Source organism: Argopecten irradians, unplaced genomic scaffold (assembly GCF_041381155.1).
Source record: "Argopecten irradians isolate NY unplaced genomic scaffold, Ai_NY scaffold_0455, whole genome shotgun sequence".
Lineage (NCBI taxonomy): Eukaryota > Metazoa > Mollusca > Bivalvia > Pectinida > Pectinidae > Argopecten > Argopecten irradians.
The window spans coordinates 41,346-56,295 of NW_027187922.1; the positions used below are offsets into that span (position 1 = coordinate 41,346).

Below are 14,950 nucleotides of genomic sequence, written 5' to 3' on the forward strand. Positions count from 1 at the left end.
CACATCATTAAATAATGGCATATTTAGTTCCTGTTTATCAGTATCGTCATTAATACAATATTGCTCATCAACGATTCTATATTCATTACCCTTGAATTCCCATTTTCCTGGTGGCTGCCTTGAAATGAAATTCTCCACCTTTTCGTAATATTCTTTTGGACTCTTCTGTTGTAAATGGAAAAGGTACATCATGTGGTCAAATATGGTGTACCTCTTCTTGATGGTAAATGAAGAATCCAACAGTAAAAGGTTCAAGTCACCTCTCTGTAAAGAAAAAGAATACACAAATCAAAATGAGTCGTGAACTGAGTAACTGGTTCCGATTTCTCAAATAAACTTATTAAAGTCAAATTCTGAGCAAAGTAATTTTTTGTCACATAAATTACATAAGGAGAAGAATTTAAGTTTTGATTTGTCTTCTATTCTCAGTTTGAGACATGAGGTTTTTAACTTGCCAAGTTGTCACTCTCCACAAAGAGTGCTTTCAAACAAAACTTGATCCACATGTTTATACTCAAATGGTAAATCGGTACTGAATTCCCCCAAATGGCAAAATTACCAATCAATATCAATCAAACCATTTTGTCTATAAGATAAATATAAAAACATGTTGTTGCTTCAGTTTCAAGATTCTTACTGTAAATCTGAAATTAATTTTAAAATTAAAGTAGATCACTTTGACGAATAACATGTTCAAGTTTATTCATTAAACATAAAATCTGCTTTCCCAAGTGCCTTCAATGCTTCAGTCGCTTTTCGTGAGAAATAAATGATTTTATTTATCAGTACATATGCTATGAGGTCATATTAAGATTACTATTCATTATATGACTTCCATGTGTTTTCCATTCAATATATGCATTTAATAAATCTTATTTACACGTGTAATATAACCTATCTGCATGGTGATTGGTTGATTCTGATGAATGGTACGTATTTCAACTGATCGATTGATTGATCATCTAGCAGAAAACTCCAAACAGGAAGAAACAAAGGCATATATTAGCCATATGATAAATAGAATCTATCATTCGTTTCCCTTCATATTAGATTGATGATATTCTTTTCAAATTTTTCATTTTTTGCTCTTAAAAGGCCATGAAAAATTATAAACTTACATTATAAATCTAATATGGAGGGAAACTCATTTAAGAGTAATATAAGTTGTCAAATATAATATAAAGGGAACTTCTGCTCAAAGTCTATGTCTACAAACCTTGTGAGTTTTATAACAAGAGATCCCAGAGGGATCTTGGCGCCCACCAAAGAATGATCTATGTCTGACAATGGAAAGATGGATCTTTTCTCTACTTTTTAAACCTTTTCAAACATATACTACACATAAAATTTGAGACAGATCGCTTCAGTACTTTCAGAGAAATAGCAGTAACAAAACTTCAACTATCAAAATCCAAGATGGTTCCTTGGCAGTCATCTTGTTGATGATCAGTCCCAAATCGCAATATGCACATCAAGAGCCCTAGGGGAACCTACATGTGAAATTTGTGAATGATCCATTAAATACTTTCTGAGAAATAGCGATAACAAACTTTAAATATCAAAATCCAAGATGGCTGCCTGACGGCCATCTTGTTGACCGGTCGGTCCCAAAACGCAATATGCACAACTAGGTCCCTAGGGGAACCTACATATGAAATTTGAGACAGATCCCTTCAGTACTTTCTGAGAAATAGCGATAACAAACTTTAAATGTCAAATTCCAAAATGGCTGCCTGGCGGCCATCTTGTTGACTGATTGGTCCCAAAATGCAATATGCACAACCAGGTTCCTAGGGGAACCTACATATAAAATTTGACACAGGTCCCTTCTGTACTTTCTGAGAAATAGCGATAACAAACTCAAGCTATCAAAATCCAAGATGCTGCCTGGCGGCCATCTTGTTGACCGATCCGTCCCAAAATGCAATATGCACAACTAGGGCCCTAGGGGAACCTTCATATGAATTTTGAGACAAATCCCTTCAGTACTTTCTGAGAAATAGCGATAACAATAATTGTTAACGGACGGACGGACGGACGACGGACCACGGACAAAAAGTGATTTGAATAGCCCACCATCTGATGATGGTAGGGCTAAAAATGTAGTTAATGTCAATAATAAATGGCTTTAATATTTAAAAATGTTAAAAATCAGGGGCAATGCAACCAAAGCTTATCAATAACAAGTTAATACATTTCAATGATTTATATTTCAAGTAACAAATATAGATAGCATTATACTAACCAAGGCAGGCGGGGCAAAAGCCGTAGATCTGTGGAATGCTCATCAAGATAACCGGTAGAAGGCAATGCCTCACACCAGGAATCAAGTGATTCGAAAATAGTAGTCTGTAATTAAAATACCAATTATCAAAAACAAAGTAAAGAATTTCTTTTAAAAGAATCCAAAATAAAGCTTTATGAATTTTGAATGTTATGTTATTGTTTGCTCAACACTTATTTCAAAACAAACTACTAGAATGTATAAAACAGAATGGTGTTATTACCTTGTATATGTGTTGAAGAATATGAGATTCCATATCTCTATCAATAATGTCAGGAGCTCCCCAGACACAATGTCCCCTTCCACATGATGGGTACCAGATATGTGTCTGGCAAGGTCTTGTATTGATGGAAACGTCTGCTCATTACCTCCACATGTTTGATGTTCACACTACAAAACGATGCAAAACATTATTACATCTATAGCATCCAAACATAGATAAACAAAATTATTACAAATGTGTTTGTTGCAAGCCGTAAAATACAGTTCAGTACATCAATAGTAGACAACATAAATATCCTAATATAAGTTTGTTACTTTAAAAATGATACAAGAAATTATATCTGAAACAAAATGATGAAAACTAAGACAATTCAAACTATTGTGTAAAAGAATGTATACATTGCTGATTTACTTACCTTATAGATTGGGCCAGGATTTGCCTCAATATCACCACAGGATAACAAGGGTATAGATGTTCCTGTGTGAAGACCAATAATGCTAGTGTTTGTGTTGCAAGTACATAGTTGGGTCTTCTTGTGCGAAATGGCTGTTTATGTTGGGTTGGGATGTTGTGTTGGTTGTGTTATTGTTTCTGTTTAATGATTTTGGCTGGGTGTTATGTGTGCTGGTGTGTTTGAGACTTGTTTGTTTGTCTGAAAGTAATATATAATATACATGTATAGATAATAATAACATTACACAAAAGGAAATCATTAAAAAAGTTATCACATTATTTAAAAAAAATCAATTTAATTGTCTTGGTATATATTACATATTCAAATTAATATATCCGTAGTACTTCCTTTAAATTTCTTTTTCTCTCTCTATATTGCTACTTTCTGCTTGCTTTTTAAATTGAAAATCTATGTGTTGTAATGAAATTTGCTGTTGTTGTGGTATTCTCCACTTACTGTAGGTTTCACCCAGAAAATGTCCTCAAATGAATATGCAAATAAAAACTATATCACTGAGTCAATTATACATACCAGTACTATTTCCCTGGCTCCTGTGGCACTTGCAATAGTGGTCAAGGAATTTTATGTCATTGTTGTGGTATGTGCCACAACAATGCGTCCCCAGCTTCTTGGTGATTTGCTGAAATGATAATAATAAAACAAATTATTTTATTTTACTTATAAAATGTACTATGCTTCTACTTTAATCTACACACATTTTATTTCATTGTTTTTAAAGACCAAGATATTTACCACTTTATTATTATGAATCCCTAAAAAAAATCAATTGCACTTTGTACAATGTAGATAACATAACCTATTATCACTGGAAATGAAATCTGAACATGCTGACTGATTAAACTCCGAGTTATTGTAACTTATATTTCATGATGTTATCTTACTGTATCTTTTCTTTTCGTTGTCTTCTTGACCGATCGAATGTGATTGTTCTGCAATTAGAAATAAAGCACTAAATTCATGTATCTATAAAAAATCTCTAATAATGTCCAATTTTTAGTTAATACATAATGTCAATAATATCTTTTTTTTATGAATTAAGAATATGGAAAGAGCAAAGGTTAAATCTAATTAAATTTCAAAGGAGTTACTGACCTGAAATTTAAACACAAATTTAACAAGTGGTCCAAGAAGTATCGAAAAAATTATCATGGAGATGTATACCAATTTCAACATATAATTAAATGAATAATGGAATTCTAAACAAGCGAAAGATTATACTTAACAAATCAAACTGTAACTGATAAGTAAAATATTAACATAGACTTCGTCAAAATTTGATGAATATAAGAAAGGTGATCAAGAGGACAAATTAACCGAGAATTCTGATAACATCTTTCTTTAACATACCTCATTTCTGACTTTGGTCTCCTCAAATAATGACACAACACACTTTGGTTTCACAACAATCGCAAAGCTGTCGTCAATGTCCAGTGTAACATTGTATGGAGACAGCCTATTGAAATGAAATCGAATGAAAATAAAATGAGATATATTGATAATTAATGACCACACTTCCTACAATTATAAGTAGTAAATATACTATGGAAAGATGTCGGGTGTCAATACACAGCTATATATATATAAATATATTTATATGTACATAAATGTGAATAACTTTTTTTTTAAATGTACAGTACAGACAATGTTCAATACTATCAAATCTTTCCTGTATGATCAACAGTGCTAGATCTCTCTACCAACTGAGTGAAAGAGGCGCCATACTCCATCTGACAGCAAAGATTTAGAGGCTTTGCTTATAAACATCCAACCACATCAGGTGCTCTTTTTACAATTACAGAAAAAAAAACTGTGGTAGAAAGAAGAGAGACAGCCACAAATCAATTAAAGTTAAAGCAGATGAAAACAAGGATATGCAAATTAATAACAAAATGCACTAAATCGAAATTACACATTTAGTTAGTAAAGCAATAAACATTGATGCCAGCATGCAATTACAGAAAAATGATAATGAAGCATTCATATAACAAACGAATCCTTCATGCATGTGATATCATTAGTAGGAGTGATCGAAACAGTTCTAACGTCATGAACCATGGTATACTTCTTTTCGTTCCATACACAGTATTCTCAGAATTACGGTGTACATGAATATACCAAAAACTTTTTCTGGGTGGCTTGTGGCAGTCCAATTAAAGCACTTATATACTGTATATAAGCGGGTTTCTGATTAGTGTAGCCAGTTTTCATAACGGCCAATCACGCAGCATTACAGTAACCTTGTTATTGACGGAAAAATGTAATCTGTCAATATAATCTGCCTTGGCATCTTAACGCTCTGCTATATGGCATTATTTGGGATATTCTATGTAGAAACGGTTATATAAACAAATTTAAAGAGTGTACTTGTCTAGCATATGGTTGATTCAAGATTTGAAACATTGTAGCATGTAAGATTTAGGTCTTAATATTAGAAATGTATTATCTATGATGTAAGAGTTTACAATGGTGGGTGTTACTTTTGATATACTCTTGATATTTTCCCATTTTGGCAGATATGAATATCAAATGTATTAACCGAACCATGAACAATGTATCACAATACGAACCGAACCAGAGAAAGCGTACCATTTCACCCCTAGTCATGAGATCAGTTCAATGCAATTTTTTTTTTTTTTTAGCCCTTGGCAGCCACATAATGTCAATATAAAGAGTTAGGTCAGAAACACCCAAGTAGTTTGTTTAAAATCAAGGACATAAAAAATATACTAGGTGATTTTGTATTATCACAATAACTTCTATCAAATAATTAATAACTATAATATACAAATGACATAATGTATAGACATATAATTCCATTTAAAAATAGCTTTTATACAATACTTAATGGTATAGTTGAATGTATAATACATTTAAAACTTTAACAGCTAAGATAACTCAATAGTTAAAAGTCCATAAAAAGAAAAATTGCACGAAAAATAAACTTTTCGTGAGAAAAGCATTAATGCGGTTTCTAGTCTACCAAACAAAAACAGAGCTTTAGTATCAACAAAGTTAATCAACATTACATGCTCAACTCTTTTTAGTATGAACAAAGTTAATCAACAGGATATTTTTAATTATAAATGTATACCGTTGATAAATATGTTCACCATCTAGTGAGTATGAGGACAGCTAAGAAAAAACATGTATGTTGTGAAAAATATGCAGAAGAATATTCCGTATTAATTGTGAGCACACAGCAAAGCATATTCATTCACCAACAACAGAAACATGTTCAGAGCAAATAAATAATTAATGCCAAGATATTATCATATTACACATGTACATTGTTAAAATATAACTTAAAAGTGTTATGCAAAATTTTATAAATGCTTTAAATACTGGTTTAAAATTAGTGCTCATTTTCTACATGATCAAAAGACTTTACAAATAACAAGAGGCCCAAAGGGCCTTAACGGTCATCTGACTACCTTGGCAATAGTAAAATTAATTATATATGGTGTCACTTTGTCAGGACCATGTCAGGATCATTTTCAATTTCTTTCAACAAATTTTATTTCAAACAAGAGGCCCAACGGCCTTAACATATAGGAAATTAATTAGATATAGTGTCATGGTAGCCATCTTCTATTTGTGATCAACCAGAGATGTAACAATACTTTGTCGGGACCATGTCAGGATCATTTCATGCAAGTTTCAGCCAAATCGCACCGGTAGAACTTGAGAAGAAGTTCAAAATGTGTTTTCAAGATGGCGGCTGTGGCAGCCATCTTGGATTTCAGATCAACCCGAAAAATAACAACACTTTGTTAGGACCATGTCAGGATCATTTCATGCAAGTTTCAGTCAAATCGCACCGGTAGAACTTGAGAAGAAGTTCAAAATGTGTTTTCAAGATGGCGGCTGTTGTGGCCATCTTGGATTTCAGATCGACCCGAAAAATAACAACACTTTGTAGGGACCATGTCAGGATCATTTCATGCAAGTTTCAGCCAAATCGCACCGGTAGAACTTGAGAAGAAGTTCAAAATGTGTTTTCAAGATGGCGGCTGTGGCGCTGTGGCGGCTGTGGCGGCCATCTTGGATTTCAGATCGACCCGAACAATAACAACACTTTGTCGGGACCATGTCAGGATCATTTCATGCAAGTTTCAGCTAAATCGCACCGGTAGAACTTGAGAAGAAGTTCAAAATGTGTTTTCAAGATGGCGGCTGTGGCGGCCATCTTGGATTTCTGATCGACCCGAAAAATAACAACACTTTGTCGGGACCATGTCAGGATCATTTCATGCAAGTTTCAGCTAAATCGCACCGGTAGAACTTGAGAAGAAGTTCAAAATGTGTTTTCAAGATGGCGGCTGTGGCGGCCATCTTGGATTTCAGATCAACCCGAAAAATAACAACACTTTGTCGGGACCATGTCAGGATCATTTCATGAAAGTTTCAGCCAAATCGCACCGGTAGAACTTGAGAAGAAGTTCAAAATGTGTTTTCAAGATGGCGGCTGTGGCGGCCATCTTGGATTTCAGATCGACCCGAAAAATAACAACATTTTGTCGGGACCATGTCAGGATCATTTCATGCAAGTTTCAGTCAAATCGCACCGGTAGAGAACTTGAGAAGAAGTTCAAAATGTGTTTTCAAGATGGCGGCTGTGGCGGCCATCTTGGATTTCAGATCGACCCGAACAATAACAACACTTTGTCGGGACCATGTCAGGATCATTTCATGCAAGTTTCAGCTAAATCGCACCGGTAGAACTTGAGAAGAAGTTCAAAATGTGTTTTCAAGATGGCGGCTGTGGCGGCCATCTTGGATTTCGGATCGACCCGAAAAATAACAACACTTTGTCGGGACCATGTCAGGATCATTTCATGTAAGTTTCAGCCAAATCGCACCGGTAGAACTTGAGAAGAAGTTCAAAATGTGTTTTCAAGATGGCGGCGGCTGTGGCGGCCATCTTGGATTTCAGATCAACCCGAAAAATAACAACACTTTGTCGGGACCATGTCAGGATCATTTCATGCAAGTTTCAGTCAAATCGCACCGGTAGAACTTGAGAAGAAGTTCAAAATGTGTTTTCAAGATGGCGGCTGTGGCGGCCATCTTGGATTTCAGATCGACCCGAAAAAATAACAACACTTTGTCGGGACCATGTCAGGATCATTTCATGCAAGTTTCAGTCAAATCGCACCGGTAGAACTTGAGAAGAAGTTCAAAATGTGTTTTCAAGATGGCGGCTGTGGCAGCCATCTTGGATTTCGGATTGACCCGAAAAATAACAACACTTTGTCGGGACCATGTCAGGATCATTTCATGCAAGTTTCAGCCAAATTGCACTGGTAGAACTTGAGGAGAAGTTTAAAATGTGAAAAGTTAACGCACGGCGCACGGCGCACGCGCGGCGGACGACGACGGACGAAACATGATGACTATAGGTCATCCTGACCCTTCGGGTCAGATGACCTAAAAAGTTAAAGTTATATGTCCCATGAATCAATAAGAGCTTCTTATATGTTATTCACCTAAAAAGTTCACAATATTTTGAAAATTACAATAATTGCAATGCATGTATATGTACAGGTTTCAATTTTACAAGTACAAATTACAGCTGACATTATATTTATGTTTACAGTGTAGTGGAATGAGTACATAGAGTCAGACCATGACGCTAAGTTGTGGTCTACAATCTCATTCACATTTGTGTAGCATTATTTGTAATTGTAAAGTAATTTCTTCAGTTCAGGCATAAAAAACAATAACTTTACTGCTAATCGTAGGTAATGTTTATAAAGTATCATACATATTTGTCTGTCCATTTCAATGATTTTCACAGCTTAATTAATTCATCAAACCTTATGGTTTTCAATGTATTACTGAAGAAAAAATAACATGTCAAAATGTTCGCACAGTTACAGCACATACAACTTCAATATGTACACAAGAGAAGCATAAAGGATAGAAAAAAATAAAAATCTGAACAGTCCACAGCCTCTATATATATGGAAAGACAAACATTTAAAAGATGTAGAACGGAAATGAAATGAAGTGGACATATATAGCATATTGGCAAATTCATTACAAACACATTATAACTAAATGTGAAGTAGAACAAGAATATATATCACTTAAAAATTACCACTCTACGATTAGAAAATTTCTTTCTTTTGAATCTCCTCCTCCTCCTCTTCAATTTATCGGTACATTCAGTTCTGCAGGTGTTTTTCTATCAATGTTCAATAATATAATTAAGTGCAATCATCACACAATAAAAATGTCAAACAGAGTTCCTACAATATATCATTGCCTATTGAAGTCATTAAAACACTAATTCAAATGTGTATTGCATAAAGATGAATAACAAAAAAGTTTCATAGCCTTACTATGTGCAGTTTCATTACATTTTCTAATAACATTTATATATGCTAAAAAAAGAAATATATACATGCAAATGTGCTATAAGTCCCCTTTAAATAATCCTTCACAGAAAAAATCTAAAGAGTTATATATACTGGTACATAGAAAACAATATCTGAAATACCATACCAGGTTGTATGTACATGTATATACATTAATATTATTATACTTACTTTTACTGTTTCTTTCTTTCTTTCACTTGGAACATGCACAGCTGGCATAGCCCACACTACTTCAGCATAGGTCAAACGCCTAAAAAAGAATTATTATTTTATTTTTTAGAATGATTTTGTAAACCTTATTGCTATTTAACTTGCCTGTTTAGTCACAATGATCATGATATCATGTACGTGCAGGTAGCCACCAAGATCATTATCGATAACCATTTATAAAATCAAAATACAAACCATTTTGATTACACAACTTAGATCTTTAATTAGTAAACCTTATAATCAATCTATAGCAAAGCTTGTAAAACACAAGTACATTGTATATTAAAGATATCATAAGAAACACAATTTTAAACAAAGCTTGACAATTTATTGACTCGTGCCCTATCCGGGCCTCGAACTCACTATCTTACGGCACCCCATCCTCCCTAGCCAAACATAGCTGCCCTTCTATACCACACTGCGCCACATCTCCACATCCCCAAAAAAGGTGTTTCAATGACGAAGTGATAGTCGGTTCGATATGCTGGACATGATCACTGTGGAAATATGTCAAATTAAATCTTTGGATCAACAACACATAGTGGTAGTGGTAGAAGGCGCAGCTATGTTTACCTAGGTGATTGGGTGCCGTAGATCGTGAGTTGGCCAGGATAGGGCACGAGTCAATAAATTGTCATGCTTTGTTAAATTGTGTTTCTTTGATGATTTTATATATAAAATATAAGAAACACTAGACTTGGTCGCTAGGCCTTACTGCCTTCACAGGCGTCTTTAGGCATGCATATATATATATATATTCTGGTACACTGCTCTTCAATTCTGCGCACTTGCTCTTCAATTACTTATACCTACTTCCAGCATTTTCCCGTTTCTGTTCTACGCGTTTTTGATCCTTTACATATGCTGCCCAGCAAAAGGCGACTAAATTTGGGGCTTTGTTTCTTTTGCAAACACACCGAGGAAATAGCGACTAAATTTGCATCCTATACCAATGAGCACCATAAATAAATTTCGCCACACATTTGACGTCACACGTGGCACGCTTTCCAGTCATCGCTCATACTTTAGCGTTCTGCCGAACGGCATGGATAAATTTGTGTAGATCCGGCCTTCGGCTGCCACTTGCCGAAATGTTAATTGCGCTCCAATGTGCTATATAGTTTAATATCTGTCTGCTTTGTCCCGCATTACTGTTCGTATCCTATTATGTAATCGTGTTCGTTTTGTATGTCTTGATAAAGGGGCAGATCGCCTCGAAAATTTGACAATTTTTTTTTGTCCACACGGTTGGAATTACTTCCTTGTCCCGTATTTTCTGGTACATATATAAAGAAATGGAGCCGCGCGCGATCAGACTCTTACTCAGTTGTTCTCAATCAGTTGTTCTCAATGATCAAACGCTCATCAACACACTCTTTTAACTATGACGGTCTACCAGGATGTGGTCAATGGACATATGTAATTTGTCTTTTCGCTGGAGATTGCATTTTTTACTAATAGTATCTATTCCTTGGAAAATGTGGATCAATTACAATCCGACATCTATCACAGACTATCAAACTTACTTTTATATATATGGCTGACAGTGGCTGTAATCTAGTACACGCATATTAGAAAAAGGTGTACCATGACATCTCATACACACAAAATGGAACAATTGACGTTTCACATTTTTCTGATAAGCATGTGCGAGGCGACGCCAACTGTCAGCTATCGTAAGAACTAAATCAGCCTCCAACATTTAAACATCTGTGTTTAAATTCGCTGTATATATATAATATATGTATATAAATTAAGTGTTTTAAATACATGCGCTGAGTATTGTCTGAATTTACATGTCCCTGTGTCAATCAAATGAAATTGGTCGAGAGTGTCACTTTGACCCTTCATGACCTTGCACATGCCAGTTAAACTAATTAAAATTACATTGTAATTCCGCTCCACTAAGATGTCTCTTCGTTGTGCTCCAATACCAAGATCTATAAGCATAACAATGCCCCATTCGGGGTTACCTCAGCATGGACCCCTGAGGTTAGAACAAATCAGGCGTATTCGGAATCTTCGGTGTGGTTATTGTGTCATTTGGAAATATAAACGGCTAACAGTACGTCCCCGAAATGTTACGATTCTAGGCCATTGGGTCATGCTGAGGTGACTCGATCTGAACAGGGATTTGTTAGAAACTTGTATGGGGAGCGTAACGTACATTAAAGCATCGTAGTGGAGCAGAATTACAAGTGTAATTTAAATTAGGACTGACACGCCAAACTGTTTAAAATAAGATGATGATCCTTATACCCAATCCATCCAATAGAGGATCTGACAACATCCCCATAAGGAGTCATCGTTCGGGGTGACCATTTAGACCACCTGTACTTCAGGTCAAATGCAATTTTCTACACCTTACTACATCAATGGAGTGTAAGTGGAATCTAAAAAAGTTATCTACACTCCCTACGTCCGTCTCAGTAATGATACGGGGTGTATTTATAGCTTAGACTAGTATTGGGTGCATGTGTACCCTCAAAACCCCCTGGGCTGTATTCTGTTTATACTAATACATGTATACGAAACTGAAGTACCAATACTTTTCGTTTTATATATACATAGTTTCATCAAATCCAAATATAAAAAGACATGTCCCAGCATGGCATATCAATGTTTACGTATCCCATCGCATGGCATGTAGCCTAAACTTTAACAGTGCTTTTTGTGTTTGTGCACTGACCGTGTAAATTAAACGTTGGGGGGCGCCGGTTTGATGATATCCAAAATCGGTTTTACATGTTATTGTAGCTTGCAAAGCCTAAATACTTTAACATTAAGAAATATCCTCTAAATCTTATGTCCTTAAATACAAGTTTCATCAAATCCAAAATTTAAAAAGACATGTATATCAATGTTTACGTATCCCATCGCATGGCATGTAGCCTAAACTTTTAACAAACCAGTAATTATTGAGTAACTGCATAAGCTTCACGTTGTGATGGAGCTGGAGCCTAGGGGTGGGGGGTAATCTAGACGCTCGGCTGTCACACAATACACATATTACATGTACATTAAAATATAAACAATTTTCTTAGAGAATATTAATGATTATCTTATTAGTTCAAACAACGATAACGATTGGTCAGCCAATCTAAAACCCGCGTCATAAAATGGTTATTACAAATATGGTCTTTACACAATTTCTCCCATCCGGCCCCTGTTATTGCTCATGCGTGGAGCATTTTATGGAAGCCAGAAGTAGTATTGTGGTTGATATAGGTAGAAAACAAACATATAGGGGTTTGTAAGAAAGACATGGCAAACAAATACTGATCCGACAGATATAAAAATGAAGATTACAGTGTGGTTATCGGAAACGTCACAAGTAGGTAATTTCCAATGAGAGAAAAAGGAAAGATATCAGACATACTACAACCAGTGCATTTGAGCGTGGCATTTCATCAACCACGAAACTTCTAGTATTCACCAATATCCCCTTGTACAACCCAAGTTTTCGTAACTATATATGTGTGTGAAACTGCGACTCAATTGTAGATATAATATGGAAAAGTTAAATTTAGAAATCTATACTTTTTGTATATTTTGTAATACATAGCTATGTGTATCATATTGGTCATGTTTAATTGTCTGTGTCCTTTATAATTAGGGACCTGTCACGCATATCGCCGATCAAGTTTGTTCAGACATCAAATGAAATGATTATACAGGGGTGTTATATTTAGTCCGCTAAACCTGCCTATATTATTGATAGGCTTTTTTTTTTTTTTTGCCTAATCAAAAAAACAAATAAATTTAAAAATAAAAAAACTAATAATTTAGGCATGGTTTTAGCGGACTAGGGTGTATATACGAGGGATGTTCCGAAAATTAATGTTACAAAAAATTTTTTGCGCAATTTTCTCGTGGAAATTCGTGCTAAATGGGCTTAAAACTACCTCGTGGCGATTAGCGTGATATCTGGAATTGTGATATAGGTAAATATCTCGCCCACAATTTACACTGACCCTTGGTGCTGTGTTACATTGTGTTGTAGCGCAACTCGTTACACTCTATACAAATATGGTTGGCGAAGAGAGTTGAAAACGTAAATTGAAATTAGGGCATATATCAATAGGTTAGGTCTCTACTTGGCCTTATAATGCCGGTGGATATTCATCGTGAGGTGTTGTGATATATATTAGGTAGGGGGGGGGGGGGGGTGGGTAGGGTGGGACAAATGTCATATATGACTATTTTGTAGGTGGGTTGCTCGATTTAAGTCGGGACTACCAGCAGCTTAAAGATGGCTGCCCACACAGGTCGCCCTGCAACAACAACAACAAAGCCAATAACATTGAAAACTAATTCGGCAAATCCTTGAAAAAGCACGCAAGGTTACACTTCTAAACCGGCAGTTAGCTACTAAAATGACAGGCTTGTCTTTATGCACGTATTCAGTTGTCTTTGCGTTTGCAGAGATATAAAAGAAACATCTTAAGCTGGGCAAGATCAATGCCAGGTGGATACCCCAGTTTTTGAAGGCAGAAAAGGTCACTGTCCTCCCTCACCCTGCATATTCACCAGACTTGGCCCCCCGTGACTTTTTCTTGTTCCCCAAACTAAAATTTCACCTGTCTGGAACAAAATATAAATCAAGGAAATGCCCTTGGCTCTGCCAATTTACCAGTATCTTATGAGTATACCAATTCAAGACGAAAACTGTTTCCAAAAGTGGATACGATCGGTTTTAAACGATGCAAAGTAAATGCAGAGGGGGAGTACTTCATGGTGACAGTGGCAAAGTAATAGTGTGAAGCAGAATGCCGCTTACTATCAAAGAGAAATCACCAAAGTAACAATAATTTTGGACTACCCCTCGTATGCCTGCTGTAGGCTATAGGAATCATGTACAACGGTCAGATTTTGATTGAAAACTGAACAATACTCGATTGTGAATTAGCATCATTGATTAAACATGTATAGTTATTAACACCACACGAACATTTTGGCTTATATAACTATAAACGCCTGCAGCGCGGCTTGTTTGTAATGTAGCCAAGATTGGTCCTGCTAGCATCGGACGGTTACCCACGAAATCAGTCTATTGTACTTATGCTGTTTGGCAAGTCCGTTATATAAACGGGATGCGTTGTGGTGGTATAGACCAATGTGTTGTCCATTGAACTTATTTTAATTATTGTATGGCTTAGGACCATGATTGCGCAATAAGTGGAAAGAAGCGGAAGTAGGCGATGATGCTTTTTCTCACCTTTTTTTGTTTGTTATGTTTCGCTCGTTTAATTTAAAGTATACTATTAACAGACTGGAGGGTCATGTAAGGAGATGATGGTAGCAGAAATTGGACAGACAGTTTTTTTTCCCACAATTACGTCGTGTTAATTTTGGTCACTGTTAGAAAACTACCATGT

General features: G+C 35.6%; 1 long non-coding RNA gene across 1 annotated transcript; it reads right to left on the bottom strand.

The window, feature by feature from the left end:
• Positions 1 to 2,601: 2,601 nt before the first annotated feature.
• On the bottom strand, positions 2,602 to 9,623 carry LOC138312752 (uncharacterized). Its single transcript, XR_011207047.1, has 7 exons — positions 9,534 to 9,623; positions 9,083 to 9,169; positions 4,330 to 4,435; positions 3,864 to 3,911; positions 3,493 to 3,601; positions 2,923 to 3,159; positions 2,602 to 2,674 (listed from the first exon to the last, which is right to left on the bottom strand). It is a non-coding gene; the product is annotated as an uncharacterized lncRNA (long non-coding RNA).
• Positions 9,624 to 14,950: the final 5,327 nt, after the last annotated feature.